We start from the raw sequence: 15,000 nt of genomic DNA, 5'->3' as shown, positions 1-15,000 counted from the left end.
ACGTCCCTTGTCATCCCACGCAGCGCATATGTTTACATGGAAAATAAATGACTCAATGTCAAGCACCGCCTTTTAACCCAATGCGCTAAGAAACATCACGCATTAAAGGCATAATTAGTTTCATAAGACAATTCACTTCATAAAATTCATAACCGCACCCTCATACACAGTGAAACAATGAGTTGAACTTATCAGTAGAACGCAATACTAATTATTCCTAGTTCAATATACGTATTGCACTAACCCTACGTTTAGTACACTCACCAATTCTTAAAACGAGCCGGGCCGTGTTAACAATCAGTAGCTCACGTAACAGAAACCGGTTGTAATTCACACCTACAAAGCTAAAGGGTAACGGACCAACGAAAAGAGCTCCAATCATCGGGCAGAGGTATGACGGGCGGCAAAATACGAGCAATGAAGGCAGGGCGAGTCGGGTCCGATGATCGCATTAACATTCCCCCATACCAGCCCCACACGCATCAGCAACGACGCTTGCACCGGTGACACACAGGCCATTTATCAAAACCAAGCTTAACAATACCAACAAAACGCGTGCGCACAAATCCAACACGTGTAAATATATTAATGAGGACACAAAGCCTTGCCATCCACGAAAGAAACGTGCACGCAAGCATCAGGAGTACAAGCATCTTCGTGCCCGAATCCCCCACCAACTTGGTCCTTGAATGACAACTCAACTGTGCAAAGGGGCAATATCCAACTAAGCATCGTTACTCCATTTGAAGTGCCGTCTTTAATATATCTACATCTATTTTATTCCAACTCGTTATATATATCCGGAACTTAAGCATGCGAGAGCTTTAGAGAAAGTTACGACAATATTTGATATACATGTGGCTTTGCACGCTATCGATTTCCTATGCCATGTATCCAGTTAGTCCCACTTTTTTTTCTAAGAGCTCATAAAATATCCTATGACCGATGCATGTTACATTGCAAAATTGCGCTTACAAAATGGAGTAGCAACGGATAAATGGAAGCCTCGCGCCAGGCTCTAAACATTCATGCTACCGCATGACATGTTCTCCGCCATACCGCTCTATCCCACCGACTATCCGAGGCGACCATCCTGGCTCTGCCGCCCAAAAACAACAGTCTCGGCAGTCAGCATTTTCCTCAACATCCTGTCACTGTTTTTACCCTCCCGGACGTGGCGGGGTTGATGGCTTCGCGCCCCCCACCTTCCTGTCGCGAACCGCCTCCAACCTGTACAACTTGCGCAGCGTATGCGGGCGTACACGTCGACGCGCCAGAGCCAGGGACTAAAAATTGCTCTAGCACACCAGCCGCCCCTCCCCCGGTCTGCGATGTCACCCCTCTCCCCGGCGTCGCCCCTAAAACACCCCCGACATCCTGCTGGGGATATCGATTCTGCTTCTTTCTACGGCAGCAGCAGCTGCAGCAGCAAACAGGTTGTCGCACCCAGCATGGCTTAAACGCCCTGGCCAAAACGTCCCATTCAGCCCCATTGCAAAAGCGAACCATCAGTTACAATACTACCATTGCAGCCCGACCACGGGGAAATGCACGGACTCGGCGCTTAGAAATTTCAGTCGAAATCGAGTTTTATGACCCTACTCAGCCTTGGCGTTCCTGCGCAGTTTAACATCATGAACTTGGCAAAAAATACATCGCCCGATATAATCACTGATAGAGCCGTAATACGAGTGCCGTTACCTAAGGCTACCGGCACACATAACCATTCTGTGGCTCGGTTTACCCCCAGTATTGGTTGGCGGTTTACACAAGAGGCATAAAAAGTCTATGTGGGGGATTAAATCTTTGCGACAGCCACCTGTGGCCACTATCAGTAGTGCTGGCCAGGATCTGCAGCCGCTGTGCAACGATGCTTTTGCAATACTACGGACGCGTAAAGTTGTCCTGATTGGACCAACAATTGATTGTACTTACAGGCGAACCGAAATGGTAGGTCGTCTATAAGCTAGCAAAATTACATCGACCTAGTACTGAAAAACTTTGAAAAAACAAAAAACAAAAAAACACCTGAACAAATCATTAACGCAACAGGCTGAATAATCCGAAGAACACACGTATCGCAGCTCGACGCGCCGGACAATGGATCATCACATGACCCCCCCAAAAAAGCCCCGATAACCACAATTCAAGGAAAAGCCTCCAGGTGAGCGTGCTGCACACATGTACAAACGGGAAACACGTTGAGCGTTGGGGTCGCTGTCATGATCAATGCACCACACCCACCACAACACAAGCAGTGCAGACAACACGCCTGTCTAGCCTTGTTGTAATTAACGGAAATTACGACATTACGACGTTTATTTACCTCTTGGCATGAAAAGAAACGGAGAAAAACACATTCAACAATTTTGCTTCTCTTTATATTCCATAATAATAAATAAATAAATAAATAAATAAATAATAATAATAATACTAATAAACGCGTCCAGGTGCCCCCTCCCTTCTCCACACAAGCCAACCCCCCTTTAAACCGTGAAACTTTCATAGCTCGAAGGACCCAAATAACCGTGAAAATGTCTTGGGGGACTGCCTGCAGAACCTGGCCAGACATGACGTGTGGACTCTCAGGTGCTTAAAAGGTCCCCCAAGAGTTCGACATCGGGAAGGCAGATGGGGGAAAGGAAAGGAAAGGAAAAGAAAGGATGGAGGGGTGGGGGGGGGGGGGGGGGAGGCCACAGCCGTTTACCTGAACACGACACTTGTCTCCCCCTCTCTAACACAAGCATGGCTTTTTGAAAACATGACAGACCTAGGAAGCGTGAGAAGGGAGCAAAATGGAATGAAGAATATGTAAAACAGAAGGGGAAATTAAAAAAAAAAAAACTTGTGGTCTAAGAAGAGCAAGAGATAAGACATGCAAGAAAAGAGCCAATGCAATGCAAAGGCAAAAAACGCGAGACCAAAACCAAACACAGCCACAGACAGGCACGGGAAGACCCCCTTAGCACTGCAACCAATGCACAGAAGCACACGCAAACACGCGCGCACAAAAACCACAACTTGAGGTGAATACACGCCCGCACTCCAAACCGTAAGCGCGAACCGACCGATCACACAAACACACAAATCCCAACCAAAAAGGCAACCCGGATGTGACGAGGGGGGCCTCACAGTCAGCCAAACCACCAGCCTGGCACACACACCGACGCCGCCGCGCCCTTTTCAATCAAGAAGGTGAGGGGGAAGGGTCCTTTTTTTTTTTTTTTTCTTTTTTCCCTTTTCTTCTTTACGTCTCGACTTTCTTTATTCTTTCGTCAGTGATTAGTAACTATTTAAAAAGAGAAATACATGGCAGAAAACGGTGGTTCAGGAAAGATGATAAGAGAAAAATGTAGAAAATGGGATGGGAAATGTTGAAGTATTTGGAAATAAATGCAGGAAAAATAGGAAGAGAAAGGAGGGAGGAGGAACAGTAAAGAAGAGAATGAGACAAGAGGGTAAAAGGGATGAAGAAAAAAAGTGAGATCGGGAAGGAGCGGGAGGGGAAAAGAGGGGGAAGCAGGGAGAGCGGAACGGGGAAGGGGAGAGAAGTAGGAAGTGGAAAGCAGAAAGAGAAAGGAAGAATGAGGACAGAGCTAGTGTAAGATTGAAGGAAATAAAAGAATGTGGGAAAAGAGAGGGTGAGATTGAAGGAAAGGCAAAACGGAAGGCGAATAAGAAGAGGGAAGTAGGGGAAGGGCAGGAAAGCAGGAGGAGAAAAGAAGAATGAGAGGGGACAAGAAGTGGTACAGAGGGCGAGACTGAAGGAAAGAAAGGGAAGGTAAAGGGGAGGGGGGAGGAGCAAAAAGAAAGAGGGGGAGGGGGGGAAGCAAAAAGAAAGAGGGGGAGGAGGGGGAAGCAAAAAGAAAGAGGGGGAGGAGGGGGAAGCAAAAAGAAAGAGGGGGAGGAGGGGGGAAGCAAAGAGAAAGAGGGGGAGGAGGGGGGAAGCAAAGAGAAAGAGGGGGAGGATGGGGGAAGCAAAGAGAAAGAGGGGGAGGATGGGGGAAGCAAAGAGAAAGAGGGGGAGGATGGGGGAAGCAAAGAGAAAGAGGGGGAGGATGGGGGAAGCAAAGAGAAAGAGGGGGAGGAGGGGGGAAGCAAAGAGAAAGAGGGGGAGGAGGGGGGAAGCAAAAAGAAAGAGGGGGAGGAGGGGGGAAGCAAAAAGAAAGAGGGGGAGGAGGGGGGAAGCAAAAAGAAAGAGGGGGAGGAGGGGGGAAGCAAAGAGAAAGAGGGGGAGGAGGGGGGGAAGCAAAAGAAAGAGGGGGAGGAGGGGGAAGCAAAAGAAAGAGGGGGAGGAGGGGGGAGGCAAAAAGAAAGAGGGGGAGGAGGGGGGAGGCAAAAGAAAGAGGGGAGGAGGGGGGAGAGCAAGGGAAAGAGAAGGAGGGGGGGAGAGCAAGGAGAAAGAGAAGGAGGGGGGGAGAGCAAGGAGAAAGAGAAGGAAGGGGGGGGGAGCAAGGGGAAAGAGAAGGAAGGGGGGGGGGAGCAAGGGGAAAGAGAAGGAAGGGGGGGAGCAAGGGGAAAGAGAAGGAAGGGGGGGGAGCAAGGGGAAAGAGAAGGAAGGGGGGAGAGCAAGGAGAAAGAGAAGGAAGGGGGGAGAGCAAGGAGAAAGAGAAGGAAGGGGGGGGAGCAAGGGGAAAGAGAAGGAAGGGGGGGGAGCAAGGGGAAAGAGAAGGAAGGGGGGGGAGCAAGGGGAAAGAGAAGGAAGGGGGGGGAGCAAGGGGAAAGAGAAGGAAGGGGGGAGAGCAAGGGGAAAGAGAAGGAAGGGGGGGAGAGCAAGGAGAAAGAGAAGGAGGGGGGGAGAGCAAGGAGAAAGAGAAGGAAGGGGGGGGGGAGCAAGGGGAAAGAGAAGGAAGGGGGGGGGAGCAAGGGGAAAGAGAAGGAAGGGGGGGGAGCAAGGGGAAAGAGAAGGAAGGGGGGGGAGCAAGGGGAAAGAGAAGGAAGGGGGGGGAGCAAGGGGAAAGAGAAGGAAGGGGGGGAGCAAGGGGAAAGAGAAGGAAGGGGGGGGAGCAAGGGGAAAGAGAAGGAAGGGGGGGGAGCAAGGGGAAAGAGAAGGAAGGGGGGGGGAGCAAGGGGAAAGAGAAGGAAGGGGGGGGAGCAAGGGGAAAGAGAAGGAAGGGGGGGGAGCAAGGGGAAAGAGAAGGAAGGGGGGGGAGCAAGGGGAAAGAGAAGGAAGGGGGGGGGAAGGGGAAAGAGGAGGAAGGGGGGGAGCAAGGGAAGAGAAGGAAGGGGGAGCAAGGGAAAGAGAAGGAAGGGGGGGAGCAAGGAGAAAGAGAAGGAAGGGGGGGGAGCAAGGAGAAAGGAGGAGGAAGGAGGGGGAGCAAGGAGAAAGGAGGAGGAAGGAGGGGAGCAAGGAGAAAGGAGGAGGAAGGGGGGGAGCAAGGAGAAAGGAGGAGGAAGGGGGGGAGCAAGGAGAAAGGAGGAGGGGGGGAGAAAGGAGAAAGGAGAGAGGGGGGAGAAAGGAGAAAGGGGGGGAGAAAGGAGAGAGGGGGGGAGAAAGGAGAGAGGGGGGGAGAAAGGAGCGAGGGAGCAAGAAGAAAGAGAAAGAGGAGGAGGGGGAGCAAGAAGGAGAGGGAGGTGGAGGGGGGGGAGCAAGGAGAGAAAAGGAGAAGGAGTGGAAGAACACGAGGAGGGATAGAGGTTGAACTGAAGGGATGAAAGGGAAGGTAGAGAGGAAGAAGCAGAGGTTTGGGCTATTGACTGAACCACAGAGGTGAGAGGCACAGGGGGAGGGCGAGGGCATTATGAAAAGAAAAAAAACTTAGTAATTGCTAAGGCTGTTTGGAAGCTGTAGCGGCAACAGAGCTGCAGGACGTGGAGGTGGCTAGAAAAAAGGGAGGGCGTGGACATTAAGCTAAAGGCCCCCACCTTAAACCTCTCATGAACAGGGGAGTGTTATACACATTAACTAGCCGAATAAATCAGTCCATGTCCATCCAACACGCAACTACAGAACATTTATTTGACTGAACCGAGGGGAAAAAAGTCATGGTTGCATACTGCCTTCTGTTCGTGGCGTGACGCAGAATCCGAGACTAACAACTTGCAACAAATATTTGAGCATCAGAATACTGGCTAGTGCAAATACGCCCGGTCGCCTACCTCCATAGACGAAGCATTAGCCGTCAAGGTTAGAATGTTGCACGCATCTTCTAACCCGGAAACATTTAATTATAAATGCTACATGACATCAGCGTAGATCTTATTGACTCCAGCTTATTACAACTATTTGAGGTCGAGTAAAAGCACTCCCCAACAAACAACTCGGGGAGGGAGGGATTTAAGGTGCACCTTGACAACTATGGGGTACTGCCTCGGCCCAGCCCTCCCTCAGTACAACACGTAGGATCTATTTATAAGTCGGAAAACTGAGCGCGGCGCGCTGTTTGAGGCCTTGGGGATCTCCACGGTCGACTAGTGGCCGCGAAACGCCATTGCCCTGCCGCCCGCCCGCCCGCCTGCCTGCCTGCCTGCCTGCCTGCCTCGGCGTGGCCTTCCGGCGATGACGAACACATTTCGCCGCACCTAGAGAATCCTGAGCCACGATTTACGGAGACGAAGCACCGACGCACACGACTCGTGCAAACGAACTTGGTTTTCTTAACCTCCTTTTGGCAGTCAACAACACCATTCCGAAGACTCCTGACGCTGATGCATCATGCACATTTGAATACTAAGGGAACTTTATCCCACCCCTCCGTTTTATCTTCTGACGAATGATCTAAGCAAGGGAAATATACACCAAGGCCCCAAAGAAACGAGATGTTAAAATACATGTATTCAACAGAGCAAGCGAGTACTTAGCGAGGGAACCCCAGCACGGTATGTGGCAACACCGCCAGAACCCTGGCCGTGACCACCCACTTCTCTCCAAGGACAAGACTTCCTCCCGCACTCCCTACTTACCTCTATCCCTCCCATTTTCTCCCTCTCTCTCCATGCTTCCAAGGCCAAGCCATTCTCTTCCCCTCCCTCCGTCAACCATTTACAGGCCTTTCATCATCCCTGCCTTTCTTTAATTACGAGTTGTCCATGAATAAGGCTTCATTTTCGTTAGCTGCCTCACTGTAATCTCGTCTTCCCAGTAGCATCACTGAAGCCCCGCTGTTCATACCACGAGGGTGCATGCTAAATCTTCATCCACACTCCTTGCTTGAAGACGCATAGACTTTAACAAGCCACGATGCTTATCCCGAGAGGCAGGCATGACAGAATCTACAACTCGGCCCAAGTTCAGCAACTCGTGCTCCTCCCCCCCCCCCCCTCCCCTATAGCTTCCTGCGATATTACTTCTCCGCCATTTTATGCCCCCAGCGCCCCCATTCCCAAGGTTCCACACTGCTCCGCCGCCATCTTACTACACCCAACGCCCCGCCGTGGTCGACTCCACCTGCACACGCCTTCATACATCACGCTTCCCTCACAGTAACAGTCACCCGACCCGGCCGTCCTCACCTACGCCAGAGGGCCATCCGCCATTTTCTTACGCCCACGACCACGCGCTCCGTCTTCCTGCTCTCGCAATTACCGCTCGCTTCTTTTAAAAGTCCTCAACCACCTGCCATATTCCCCGACGCGCTCGAATTTCGGGCATGCTCCCACTGGCTACAACGACCCCGCTGTCTCCCGATGCCCAATTCCCACTCCGCTACTACACAGGGAGTATCATTGCATCTTTAAGGCCAAACCGGGCATACAACAGGTGAGGAGGGAGGGGGAGGGAGGTAGGAGATAGAGGGGGGAGGGAGGGAGGAAGAGATAGAGGGGGAGGGAGGGAGGAAAGAGAAAGAGGGGGAGGGAGGGAGGAAAGAGATAGAGGGGGAGGGAGGGAGGAAAGAGATAGAGGGGGAGGGAGGGAGGAAAGAGATAGAGGGGGGAGGGAGGGAGGAAAGAGATAGAGGGGGGAGGGAGGGAGGAAAGAGATAGAGGGGGGAGGGAGGGAGGAAAGAGATAGAGGGGGAGGGAGGGAGGAAAGAGATAGAGGGGGGAGGGAGGGAGGAAAGAGATAGGGGGGGAGGGAGGGAGGAAAGAGATAGAGGGGGAGGGAGGGAGGAAAGAGATAGAGGGGGAGGGAGGGAGGAAAGAGATAGAGGGGGAGGGAGGGAGGAAAGAGATAGAGGGGGAGGGAGGGAGGAAAGAGATAGAGGGGGAGGGAGGGAGGAAAGAGATAGAGGGGGAGGGAGGGAGGAAAGAGATAGAGGGGGAGGGAGGGAGGAAAGAGATAGAGGGGGAGGGAGGGAGGAAAGAGATAGAGGGGGAGGGAGGGAGGAAAGAGATAGAGGGGGAGGGAGGGAGGAAAGAGATAGAGGGGGAGGGAGGGAGGAAAGAGATAGAGGGGGAGGGAGGGAGGAAAGAGATAGAGGGGGGAGGGAGGGAGGAAAGAGATAGGGGGGAGGGAGGGAGGAAAGAGATAGAGGGGGAGGGAGGGAGGAAAGAGATAGAGGGGGAGGGAGGGAGGAAAGAGATAGAGGGGGAGGGAGGGAGGAAAGAGATAGGGGGGAGGGAGGGAGGAAAGAGATAGAGGGGGAGGGAGGGAGGAAAGAGATAGAGGGGGAGGGAGGGAGGAAAGAGATAGAGGGGGAGGGAGGGAGGAAAGAGATAGAGGAGGAGGGAGGGAGGAAAGAGATAGAGGGGGAGGGAGGGAGGAAAGAGATAGAGGAGGAGGGAGGGAGGAAAGAGATAGAGGAGGAGGGAGGGAGGAAAGAGATAGAGGAGGAGGGAGGGAGGAAAGAGATAGAGGAGGAGGGAGGGAGGAAAGAGATAGAGGAGGAGGGAGGGAGGAAAGAGATAGAGGAGGAGGGAGGGAGGAAAGAGATAGAGGAGGAGGGAGGAGGAAAGAGATAGAGGAGGAGGGAGGGAGGAAAGAGATAGAGGAGGAGGGAGGGAGGAAAGAGATAGAGGAGGAGGGACGGAGGAAAGAGATAGAGGAGGAGGGACGGAGGAAAGAGATAGAGGAGGAGGGAGGGAGGAAAGAGATAGAGGAGGAGGGAGGGAGGAAAGAGATAGAGGAGGAGGGAGGGAGGAAAGAGATAGAGGAGGAGGGAGGGAGGAAAGAGATAGAGGAGGAGGGAGGGAGGAAAGAGATAGAGGAGGAGGGAGGGAGGAAAGAGATAGAGGAGGGAGGGAGGGAGGAAAGAGATAGAGGAGGAGGGAGGGAGGGAGGAAAGAGATAGAGGAGGAGGGAGGGAGGGAGGAAAGAGATAGAGGAGGAGGGAGGGAGGGAGGAAAGAGATAGAGGAGGAGGGAGGGAGGGAGGAAAGAGATAGAGGAGGAGGGAGGGAGGGAGGAAAGAGATAGAGGAGGAGGGAGGGAGGGAGGAAAGAGATAGAGGAGGAGGGAGGGAGGGAGGAAAGAGATAGAGGAGGAGGGAGGGAGGGAGGAAAGAGATAGAGGAGGAGGGAGGGAGGGAGGAAAGAGATAGAGGAGGAGGGAGGGAGGGAGGAAAGAGATAGAGGAGGAGGGAGGGAGGGAGGAAAGAGATAGAGGAGGAGGGAGGGAGGGAGGAAAGAGATAGAGGAGGAGGGAGGGAGGGAGGAAAGAGATAGAGGAGGAGGGAGGGAGGGAGGAAAGAGATAGAGGAGGAGGGAGGGAGGGAGGAAAGAGATAGAGGAGGAGGGAGGGAGGGAGGAAAGAGATAGAGGAGGAGGGAGGGAGGGAGGAAAGAGATAGAGGAGGAGGGAGGGAGGGAGGAAAGAGATAGAGGAGGAGGGAGGGAGGGAGGAAAGAGATAGAGGAGGAGGGAGGGAGGGAGGAAAGAGATAGAGGAGGAGGGAGGGAGGGAGGAAAGAGATAGAGGAGGAGGGAGGGAGGGAGGAAGAGATAGAGGAGGAGGGAGGGAGGGAGGAAAGAGATAGAGGAGGAGGGAGGGAGGGAGGAAAGAGATAGAGGAGGAGGGAGGGAGGGAGGAAAGAGATAGAGGAGGAGGGAGGGAGGGAGGAAAGAGATAGAGGAGGAGGGAGGGAGGGAGGAAAGAGATAGAGGAGGAGGGAGGGAGGGAGGAAAGAGATAGAGGAGGAGGGAGGGAGGGAGGAAAGAGATAGAGGAGGAGGGAGGGAGGGAGGAAAGAGATAGAGGAGGAGGGAGGGAGGGAGGAAAGAGATAGAGGAGGAGGGAGGGAGGGAGGAAAGAGATAGAGGAGGAGGGAGGGAGGGAGGAAAGAGATAGAGGAGGAGGGAGGGAGGGAGGAAAGAGATAGAGGAGGAGGGAGGGAGGGAGGAAAGAGATAGAGGAGGAGGGAGGGAGGGAGGAAAGAGATAGAGGAGGAGGGAGGGAGGAGGAAAGAGATAGAGGAGGAGGGAGGGAGGGAGGAAAGAGATAGAGGAGGAGGGAGGGAGGGAGGAAAGAGATAGAGGAGGAGGGAGGGAGGGAGGAAAGAGATAGAGGAGGAGGAGGGAGGGAGGGAGGAAAGAGATAGAGGAGGAGGGAGGGAGGAGGAAAGAGATAGAGGAGGAGGGAGGGAGGGAGGAAAGAGATAGAGGAGGAGGAGGGAGGGAGGAAAGAGATAGAGGAGGAGGGAGGGAGGGAGGAAAGAGATAGAGGAGGGAGGGAGGGAGGGAGGAAAGAGATAGAGGAGGGAGGGAGGGAGGGAGGAAAGAGATAGAGGAGGGAGGGAGGGAGGGAGGAAGAGATAGAGGAGGGAGGGAGGGAGGAAGAGATAGAGGAGGGAGGGAGGGAGGGAGGAGATAGAGGAGGGAGGGAGGGAGGGAGGAGATAGAGGAGGAGGGAGGGAGGGAGGAGATAGAGGAGGGAGGGAGGGAGGGAGGAGATAGAGGAGGGAGGGAGGGAGGAGATAGAGGAGGAGGGAGGGAGGGAGGGAGGGAGGAGATAGAGGAGGAGGGAGGGAGGGAGGGAGGGAGGGAGGAGATAGAGGAGGAGGGAGGGAGGGAGGAGATAGAGGAGGAGGGAGGGAGGGAGGAGATAGAGGAGGAGGGAGGGAGGGAGGAGATAGAGGAGGAGGGAGGGAGGGAGGAGATAGAGGAGGAGGGAGGGAGGGAGGAGATAGAGGAGGAGGGAGGGAGGGAGGAGATAGAGGAGGAGGGAGGGAGGGAGGAGATAGAGGAGGAGGGAGGGAGGGAGGGAGGGAGGGAGATAGAGGAGGGAGGGAGGGAGGGAGGGAGGGAGGGAGGGAGGGAGGGAGGGAGGGAGGGAGGGAGGGAGATAGAGGAGGAGGGAGGAGAAAGATGAGAAAGAGGAGGAGGAAGAGGAGGAAGGAAGAGAGGGGTGTCGAGTCATCTATACTAGTTTACGTATAGTTCTTACAACGATGTGTCTAGCTGCCATAGGGGCATTTCTCGGGTTTCTGTGTTGGCGAGTGTTATGTCGTGTGTCAATGTGTACTAGAGCGGGCGAGGGAAAGAATGATCGAGACTTCTGAGTGTTGGTATTTTTTTTTTTTTGCTGCTCTCAGTTAGGAGACGCCAGCGGATCCTTTTCCAATTGATTCTATCCTCAGCCATTTCCTCTGCCACACCGTGTCGTCTCTAACATCTACGAACCCTTCTTTTGGGTCTTCCTCTTTACCTCTTGCCCGGTAACACTGTCACTCCGCATAACATGGCTATACCATCGAAGTCTCGCCTCTCTTACTTTAGGCGGTCCCTCTAACGTAGTCGTTCCTAATCTTTCCTCGTCACTCCCGGGCAAAATCTCAGCCGTCTCTAATGTTCCTCGTCTTTCCGTCAATGGTGCCGTTTCTAGTCTATATAAAATTGTCGGCCTCAACCCCTGTCTTATAAAATTGTCGGCCTTTCACTCTAGCCTTTTTGTCACGGATCACTCCTGATACTTTTCTCCATCCGTTCCACCCTGTCTGCATCATCCTCTTCACCTCTCTGCTGTAATCTCCATTACTTTGGACAGCTGAGCCTAGGTATGTGAATTCTTCTTCCTTTGTAACTTCTAAACCTCGCATCCTCACCTCTCCTCTATTAACCCCCACGCGAGGCGCACGCGCACACACACACACACACACACACACACACACACACACACACACACACACACACACACACACACACACACACACACACACACACACATTCCGTCTTGCTCGTGACTTCCATCCCTCTTTTCTCCAGTGCATTCCTCCCCCACCTGTTGTCTCCTCTCGCTGCAGATGACTATATCATCCGCGAACATCATCGTCCAAGGTGACTCCTGTCTAATCTCATTAGTTAGCCTGTTCATCCCCATTGCAAACAAGAAGGGTTTAAAGCCGAACCTTGATATAATCCGTTCTCTACTTTGAGACCTTCTGTCACTCCCACCGCACATCGCATCCGTCTCACTTTCTCATACACGTCTTGCACTTATCCTGTGTACTTATGTGGCACTCCAGACTTCCTCATACAATACCATACCTCTTCTCTTGACACTCAATTTCTTTTTCCTAAATTCCCTCTCCATATTTCTTCGTTAGCATTATTAATGTTAACAACGCATCAGTAGTACTTTTACGTGGTATGAAGGCCAACTGCTGGTCACTTATTACTCCCTAATCTATTCAACCTAGCTTCCAGAGTTCATTCCCAAAGCTCCATGTTATGGATAAGAAGCCTTAAGCCTCTATAATTATTACAACTCTGTACATGACCTTTGTTCTTGAAAATCGGTACCAGCACACTTTTCCTCCATTCATTAGGAATCTTTTCGTCTTCCATGAACTTAGTAAACATTCTTAATATGAATCCTACTGCCATTTATTCCTACTTACAATCTCTACCTCCGACCTTCTATCTCGTTCATTCCCTTCAATCATCAACTCTTTCAAAGCACCAACTTGTACATGTGTCCAGCCCAGACACCCCCCTCCCCCCGTTTACCAGAGAGGGAGCGAGAGAGGGAGCGAGAGAGGGAGCGAGAGAGGGAGCGAGAGAGGGAGCGAGAGAGGGAGCGAGAGAGGGAGCGAGAGAGGAGCGAGAGAGCGAGAGAGGGAGCGAGAGAGGGAGCGAGAGAGGGAGCGAGAGAGGGAGCGAGAGAGGGAGCGCGAGAGGGAGCGCGAGAGGGAGCGCGAGAGGGAGCGAGAGAGGGAGCGCGAGAGGGAGCGCGAGAGGGAGCGCGAGAGGGAGCGCGAGAGGGAGCGCGAGAGGGAGCGCGAGAGGGAGCGCGAGAGGGAGCGCGAGAGGGAGCGAGAGAGGGAGCGAGAGAGGGAGCGAGAGAGGGAGGGAGAGAAGAGCGAGAGAGGGAGGGAGAGAAGAGCCAGAGAGGGAGGGAGAGAAGAGCCAGAGAGGGAGGGAGAGAAGGAGGAGGGAGGGAGATGAGAGCAGAGAGGGAGGGAGAGAAGAGCCAGAGAGGGAGGGAGAGAAGAGCCAGAGAGGGAGGGAGAGAAGAGCCAGAGAGGGAGGAGAGAAGAGCCAGAGAGGGAGGGAGAGAGAAGAGCCAGAGAGGGAGGGAGAGAAGAGCCAGAGAGGGAGGGGAGAGAAGAGCCAGAGAGGGAGGGAGAGAAGAGCCAGAGAGGGAGGGAGAGAAGAGCCAGAGAGGGAGGGAGAGAAGAGCCAGAGAGGGAGGGAGAGAAGAGCCAGAGAGGGAGGGAGAGAAGAGCCAGAGAGGGAGGGAGAGAAGAGCCAGAGAGGGAGGGAGAGAAGAGCCAGAGAGGGAGGGAGAGAAGAGCCAGAGAGGGAGGGAGAGAAGAGCCAGAGAGGGAGGGAGAGAAGAGCCAGAGAGGGAGGGAGAGAAGAGCCAGAGAGGGAGGGAGAGAAGGAGCCAGAGAGGGAGGGAGAGAAGAGCCAGAGAGGGAGGGAGAGAAGAGCCAGAGAGGGAGGGAGAGAAGAGCCAGAGAGGGAGGAGAGAAGAGCCAGAGAGGGAGGGAGAGAAGAGCCAGAGAGGGAGGGAGAGAAGAGCCAGAGAGGGAGGGAGAGAAGAGCCAGAGAGGGAGGGAGAGAAGAGCCAGAGAGGGAGGAGAGAAGAGCCAGAGAGGGAGGGCAGAGAGTAGAGCCAGAGAGTAGAGCCAGAGAGTAGAGCCAGAGAGTAGAGCCAGAGAGTAGAGCCAGAGAGTAGAGCCAGAGAGTAGAGCCAGAGAGTAGAGCCAGAGAGTAGAGCCAGAGAGTAGAGCCAGAGAGTAGAGCGAGAGAGTAGAGCGAGGGAGTAGAGCGAGGGAGTAGAGCGAGAGAGTAGAGCGAGAGAGTAGAGCGAGAGAGTAGAGCGAGAGAGTAGAGCGAGAGAGTAGAGCGAGAGAGTAGAGCGAGAGAGTAGAGCGAGAGAGTAGAGCGAGAGAGTAGAGCGAGAGAGAGCGAGAGAGAGCGACAGAGTGGATAAATAAAGAGAGGGTGGTAAGAGCAGAGAGGCGAGGAGAGAATGAGCGTGTCTGTGCGAGCGAAGCTACGTAAGAGCACCTCTCTCAGCGCGCCGCACAAAGCCCCCCTTTATCCCCGCCCGCCTCCCCTACATCAGGTGGCACCCAGACCACCGCGCGATAGCCGGGATGACCCAACGCTGAACAGTGGGCTCTCTCACAAAGCGCCCTGGCCCGAACTGAACGTGAACCTCTCTGTGCGCAGTTCCTGTAAGACGGCCGAAGCAGGTGATTGGCGAGGCCCGAGTGTGCCGGGTGCTTGCCTTGCTCCACGCCATCCTTGGACTTGTTGCGAGAGTTGCAGTTGAAAGGGATTATGAAGGGCAGATCAACAAGGACCAAGGCCGGGACGGTGCAAACGGAAGGCGGGAAAAATTGAGGGGGCGGGAAGGAAAGAGGCGGAGGACAAATGGGTCAGGGGAGTAGGGGAAGGCGATGCCCAGGGGGAAAGATGGGCAAGATCACATTAGGGAGGATACATTATACAAACAAGATGGCACATTTGAGCAGAACAAAACATATGTAACATCAGTATGAAAATGTGCGCATATAAAATACATTATAATATACATAAACCGGCAATAAAGGTTTTTCTAAATATATAAACAAACATAAAAGCCCACATTGACTTATCTTTCTACACTTACTCTCAAAGGCCTATTCATATTTACAAACATCGCTTAGTAATGAACTCCAACTGCAGTGCAGCTCTG

General features: G+C 53.4%; 1 protein-coding gene across 16 annotated transcripts in view; it reads right to left on the bottom strand.

Annotated features, from left to right (window-relative positions):
* LOC125044253 (polypyrimidine tract-binding protein 1-like) overlaps window positions 1-15,000 on the bottom strand; it is a 146,270-nt gene that overhangs the window by 76,546 nt on the left and 54,724 nt on the right. The gene's annotated exons all lie outside the window — the stretch shown is intronic.

Source organism: Penaeus chinensis, chromosome 35 (assembly GCF_019202785.1).
Source record: "Penaeus chinensis breed Huanghai No. 1 chromosome 35, ASM1920278v2, whole genome shotgun sequence".
Lineage (NCBI taxonomy): Eukaryota > Metazoa > Arthropoda > Malacostraca > Decapoda > Penaeidae > Penaeus > Penaeus chinensis.
Note: the sequence above shows the minus strand (reverse complement) of the source record. Positions and strands in the feature narration are given on the sequence as shown.